The following is a 6,007-nucleotide window of genomic DNA, read 5'->3' as shown; positions in this document are numbered from 1 at the left end:
CGAACCCGCGTCTCCTGCACCGGCAGGCGGACTCTCAAGCACTGCGCCACCAGGGAAGCCCCCCATCTCTAGATCTTGCGCCCAGAAGCAAGGTCATCTTGCCCTCCAAGTTTAGCAGGGGGAGGGGGAGGCAAAATTCTCTCTTCCAAGATCATGAGACCCTTACATGTACAATTTAGGGAGAAGGTGACTTCCACCCCCCACCTTCCCCAGGAATTTTTTAAAGGCATGACTGGGTCTGATGGTGAGAATAGGTCTGGCAAGGGACTCGAATGTGAGCCAGGTGACCTAGAGCCCCTGGGGCCCGACTGGAGAGCTGGGCTCCTGAAGGGTGGGGATTCCTTGCTTGTTTAGTCCTCCCAGGGGGCAGTGTTCAGAAAGCAGTGGTCTGATTTCCAAAGAAAGTTCCTTCTAATCCTCAGTCTGCCCAGCTGTGAAAGGGATCCAAGAGTGGATGGTGAGGTGGGCAGTGACTGAAGGAACAGGAGGATTTTTCATAGATGTAACACATGGCCTTCCTCCTTCCTTACAACACGCTTCTTCCAGCCACTCTGGCTAAAGAGGGTAGGGGAATGGGCGGGGGGATGGGATGAAGCTGGTTTCCTCTGAGCACCCATTATCTCTGTGATCCAGTGTCCCAGAAGTCCTTCCCCCACAACAAAGTCGCTCAGGGCTGAGCCTGGTGGTCCCACCTCCAGCCTCCTGTGGGCTGCTCTAATAACTGGCTGAGGAGTTAATTGGCTGTGCTGGTGATTGGCGGCTGAAGATATGAGAAGTGAGACCCACAGGGATGACTGGGGCCTTGTTTCACCTCATCCCCTAGATTGGCATTTATTATCTCAGAAACCCCCAGCTGCCTTACAAAGCCCTCCTGTTCCCGCACAGGGAGTCCTTCTGACCAAGGACCCTAGAATCTCCTCTCCCAGCTCTGCCATCAGCGTGGGCTAGTCACAGAAATTAACCTCATCACCTCCTTTATAAAATGGGATCCTCGGGCTTCCCTGGTGGCGCAGTGGTTGAGAGTCCGCCTGGGACTCTCAACCTGAGAGATGCCGGGGACACGGGTTCGTGCCCCGGTCCGGGAGGATCCCACATGCCGCGGAGCGGCTGGGCCCGTGAGCCATGGCCGCTGAGCCTGCGCGTCCGGAGCCTGTGCTCCACGGCGGGGGAGGCCACAGCAGTGAGGGGCCCGCGTACCGCAAAAATAAATAAATAAATAAAAATAAATAAAAAATGGGATCCTCTTCTTTGCCTTACATAGCACACCTGGCTGTCCTGGGGACTGAGTGAGAAGCAGGGTGTCAAAATGCTCTGAGGAAGATAAACTGACACCGTCTTGCCTGGCGCCCCTGCCTCCTCCCCTGGGGTCCCAGGCCCACTGGATTTCAGGAGAGGGATGCGGGCTGAGATCTTTGCCCCTTCAACCACTTGCCCCTCCCTGGGTGCTCTACATAGGAGGGGTTGAGACCCCTTTCTGCCTGCCCACCTTACTGGGGGCTTGAGATGGCTCAGGGACCTACCATCCCTTGAGCCAGGGGCCTCTCATGCTCTGTACATATTATTATCATAAGGACTGCTCATTATTACCAATCTATTATTAGGGATATTAATCCCACCACCACTACTAATGACACAGATCTAGTACCAGACAAATACATACTGGTGGCACCTCCCCTCCAAAGCCATCCAGAGCACACGCGCACACACAGATCCTCCCGGGCTTGGCATTGTCATCCCAAAGAACTTTCTCTCCAAAACCTTTCCCACCTTGGGCAGATTGGACATGATCATGAGAAGACCCCAGAGGCTGAGCCTCCTCTTCAAAGCCACATGCTTTGTGGGGCCCAATGTGGGCTCCAGGAACTCCTCCCAGACGGAGCTGGGGACACCTCTGATGGTGAACACTGCTGCAGTCACTCTGCCTCTGCTAAGTGGACAGTCTGGAAATTGGGTTTTCTGATCACAGTGATGTGTGTGTGTGTGTTTGTGTGTGTGTGTCCTCATGCACATCCTATGCCTTCCAAGAATGATGGGCTGGTGTAGTCTGGGACATGGCTGTGGAATTTACAAGTGTAGGTGAGATCTCCAACTGTCTCCAGGTGATCCGGTTCCAGGGACATGCCCTGTTCTGGGCGTGCGTGCGTGCGTGTGTGTGTGTGTGTGTGTGTGTGTGTGTGTGTGTTGGTGCCTGCCCAGGTTGTCTGTAGTTTATCAGAAGCAGTAGTTTCAGGCTGGGGGAGCAGGGCTTGAAGTAGACTGATCATGCGTCCTCCCATGAGCACGGGGTGGAGGGTTAGGGTCAGACTTCTGGGGAACTCTCTGTTGCATCCTGGGGGGTCTTGAGTGGTACCTACCCTCTGCACCTTCCAGAGTAGCCATGAGAGCATGGGTTTCCTTTTCTCTGTGACTCACAGCTGGCTCTTGAATCAAGTTCCCTGAGAGATCACGATTCAGCTAATTCTCTCCCCAGCTCCATTAATCTGAGCTGACTAAGCAAGAGCCACAGCCGGGGTAGAGACTGGGGATGCTCAAGACTGCAGTCATTCCTAAACAACCCATCAGGCTTCCTTGCTTTAGCTTCTGTCCATCTCCTTGCCTTGGGCCTGGCCATGCTTAATGGGATTGGTTATGCTCTCAGCACCCCCAAAAAACATTGCCACTGCCTCCCTTTGGGGCCCTCTAAGGACGTCTCTTCATCTCCCCACTTGACCTGCCACACACCTGCAGTGTTGAGAGGTCCATCTGGACATCAGACTTGTCTTGTTGCACCTGAACTCATTTTTACTATTTGGCCAGCAACCAGCCTTTAAGGTTCAGATAAGATCAGGAAGCTGAGGCCTTCTCCAGGGATGATCCTATCCAATCCATTTTGTCCTGAACACTGGGAGAATGTGGAGGACATACCAGGACCTGGTGGGGGCACCGATGAGGGGCGTTGACCTCCAAAGGGGATCTCTAGTGTATGGAGAGATCCATCCTGGGGTGTGGGATGGGAAGATGGAGTTAGGGATGAGGATGAAGTTGGGGCTGAGGAGGTGAGGGAGAAAGCAAAGAGAGAAATAAGGTGGTGGAGGTGGAGGTGAAATTGGGGTTGGGGATGTGGGTTGGATAGGAAGAGGGCTGGATTGGGGGTAGAGTTGGGTTGTGAAAGGAAAGACAGGTGGAGTAGAGAGGTTATGCATGCGGAGGGGTGGAGGTTGGAGATGGGCACAGAGATGGAGGAAGGGGCAAAGGATAGAAAGGAATAAATGGGAAAGAACAAAATCACTCAGGGACCTTTGATTGATGCTTCTGAGACCCACTGTCCCAGAGGTCATCTTGTCATTCCCCTGCTCCCGGGCATGTCGCCAGCCCAGCCACACCCATCACAGATCAATGGTTGTCTCTCCACTCAGGAAACCACCTCCTGTGGTCACATAGTCCAGCTAAACTCAATTTAAAATGCTGAAGCATCTCTCTGAAGTCTAATGTCAATCTCTCCTGCTGCAGAAGCCAATCTCAGCTTGCTAAAAACTCCCTCCTGCAGGCCTCAGCAGGGACGGTGGGCTGTGACTGGGAAAGAAAGAGGGGAGGCCATATCTGCGGGACCTCTGTCCCTGGCATCCCTCTGTTATAGGGGAATAAAGGGAGGCAGGCAGAAATGTCTCCCAACAGCCCCCTTCTCATCAGGGTATGGAGCCAGAGAGACTAATAGAGGGGCAGCGGGCATGGGGCCTTATTTCTGTCCCTTCCTGTACACAAGGTCTTCAGAAATTTCAGTGTGACTTAGTAACAGTCTCTAGCTAGGTGCTTGAGCCCTGTGTAGGCAGTGGGGGCTCTGCTGGTCCATGAAGACTCAAGCTGGAAGGAGGGAGGTTAGACAGCAGGAAGGACTTCCTGGCAGAAAAGGAAGGAGAGCCCATGGGAAGTGGTACTTTCTTAGAGGGCAGATGGAAGTCTCCATGGGGGCTAAAGGAAGGCATTCCCTGAGACCAAAGTGGGGACATAAGACATCTTCCCAGAAGGCACGTGTCACCAGTGGGCTTCCCCCTTTGTCTTCAACTGTCCCAGGCCTTCTCCCATCTCACAATGAATGAAGGCACAGCTGTTGGTTGGGGTCATATGGGGTTAGTGTGTGGATGAGACAGAGATGGGGAGCAGGGAGGGTGCCCCAACTGTCTAATTTTCTCTTGCCTTCCCAGGAGCAGAATCAAGAAATAAAGTCCTTTACTGAAATAAAGTCCTTTGAGAACTCCCTGGCATTCCCGGGAGAACAGGTTCCTGGCCCTGGGAGGTGAGTGAGGCGCCGGGCCTGGGGGGGGGGCGGGCAGCGTGCCTCAGCAGGCCCTGGAGCCGGGAGCTGAGCTCCGCAGAGGCGGCATGGGCGGGGCCGGGCAGGGAGCTGAGAGGACATGTGCCTCTCCTCACAGCACCTTCGCTCCTGAGGACCAGAGCCTCCCCAGGACCCAGCCCCACTCTGGCCCTACCTGGCCCACCACGAGAGTGGGGTCCAGGAACAGAGGTGCTGCCCCCATCGGTTGGGGATGCCCTTCTACTGCCTGCATCCTGGGGGTCAGGGAATGCCCAAAGTGGTAAAAGGGCCTGAGCTGGGCCCGACGAGGACAGGACTGGAGTGCAATGCCACCCAACCCTTCTCACCCTCCCATCAGCCCAGAGGAACTGGGTTTTATCAGCAGGGAAAGGAGAACCCTGTGGGGGCAGGCAGAGCTGGATCCTGCGGCAGCAGAGACTTCAGACTCCAGGAAGCACTGACTTCAGGACTGTGAGTGAATGCCCGAGTTTCCTCCCTCAGGATTAGGAAAGTGAGGAGGGGGCAGACCTGCCTGGCTCAGGAAAAGACCAGCCTAGAGGCAGGTGGAATGGATGAGATGATTTCTCGAGGGGATGCGCCCTCTCCACCCAGGTCCTTTCCCGCTGACCAGCCGTGACGGGCCACAATGCACACGCAAACATATCTTCCCCACACCTTGTGCAGAGACAAGAGTCAAACACGCCTACTCATTCGAGTCTATTCTTAATCTAACTTGCTTCTTTGGACATTTGGAGAGGGCCTGGGGACTCCACGGGGAATGCCAGAACCTTACCTGATCAGATAGGGGGTGGGGAAAAGCCATGGGACCCAGAGGGGTCTTCCTGCTGCTCTGGCCAGTTCCCTAAGGGCCTTTGCTCCCCAGACCCCCAACTCCAGGCGTCCAGGGTCTGAGAGCTCCCTGCATATCCCAGGTTTGGCTTCTGGGGTCCAGACCTCTGGGGGATTCTGCCTTGAGTGCAGCATCAGGTTGTGGCTGTAGGACCTGTTCGCCACCTGTCTGCTTCTCCACCAGCTGCACCCTCTCCCTCCTGCAGCCCAGTCCTCTGCGCAGGCCCAGGCATCTAGACCCCAGCTGAGGCTGCTTAGAGGCAGTGAGTGATTCCTTGATCAACAGACACCCTTAGCACCAACTAGCCCCCAGAGCTGGGCTCTCTCTCTCCACTTGGAAAAGCCACTAAATTGGGAATCTGCCTCCCTGTCTTTCAGCTCTAGTTTTCCAATTTTAGCCCCTCTGTGTCCTTACTTTTTTCCAGCACAGGGTGGCTAAGCACACCCTCTCCAACACGCAGAGATACACAGAGAAAATCCACGAAACACCAGGACGAAAAACCACACTACAGCAAGAAGGACTGAAGTTAGACAACTTGGAACAGGAAGAAGAGGGAGGAATAAGGAGGAGGGGGTCCTCCTTGCCCTCCAGGCACTCACCCCACTTCCTGATTCTCCCTTGAGCTGCAGCGAGAAGAAAGGGAGCACCCAGGTGCTCCCAGTCACTCCCAGGACCCATTAAAAAGGCAACCCCCCTCCCCATTCCCTGGCCCAGCCCTGCTGGCCTCCACGGCTGACTTAGGCCGGGTCTCCTCTTACCGCTCAGTGAAGCAGGTCCGCGTGGGGGCCGGGGTCTGGGGGGCCAGGAGCTCCGTCTGTCTATCAGTCCGTCAGCTCGGCCGTCCTGGGTCTGTGCTGACATCAGGT

The sequence above is a fragment of the Lipotes vexillifer genome, unplaced genomic scaffold (assembly GCF_000442215.2).
Source record: "Lipotes vexillifer unplaced genomic scaffold, Lipotes_vexillifer_v1.1 scaffold216, whole genome shotgun sequence".
Classification (NCBI taxonomy): domain Eukaryota; kingdom Metazoa; phylum Chordata; class Mammalia; order Artiodactyla; family Lipotidae; genus Lipotes; species Lipotes vexillifer.
The sequence above is the reverse complement of the archived record's forward strand: the minus strand, read 5'-3'. Positions refer to the sequence as shown.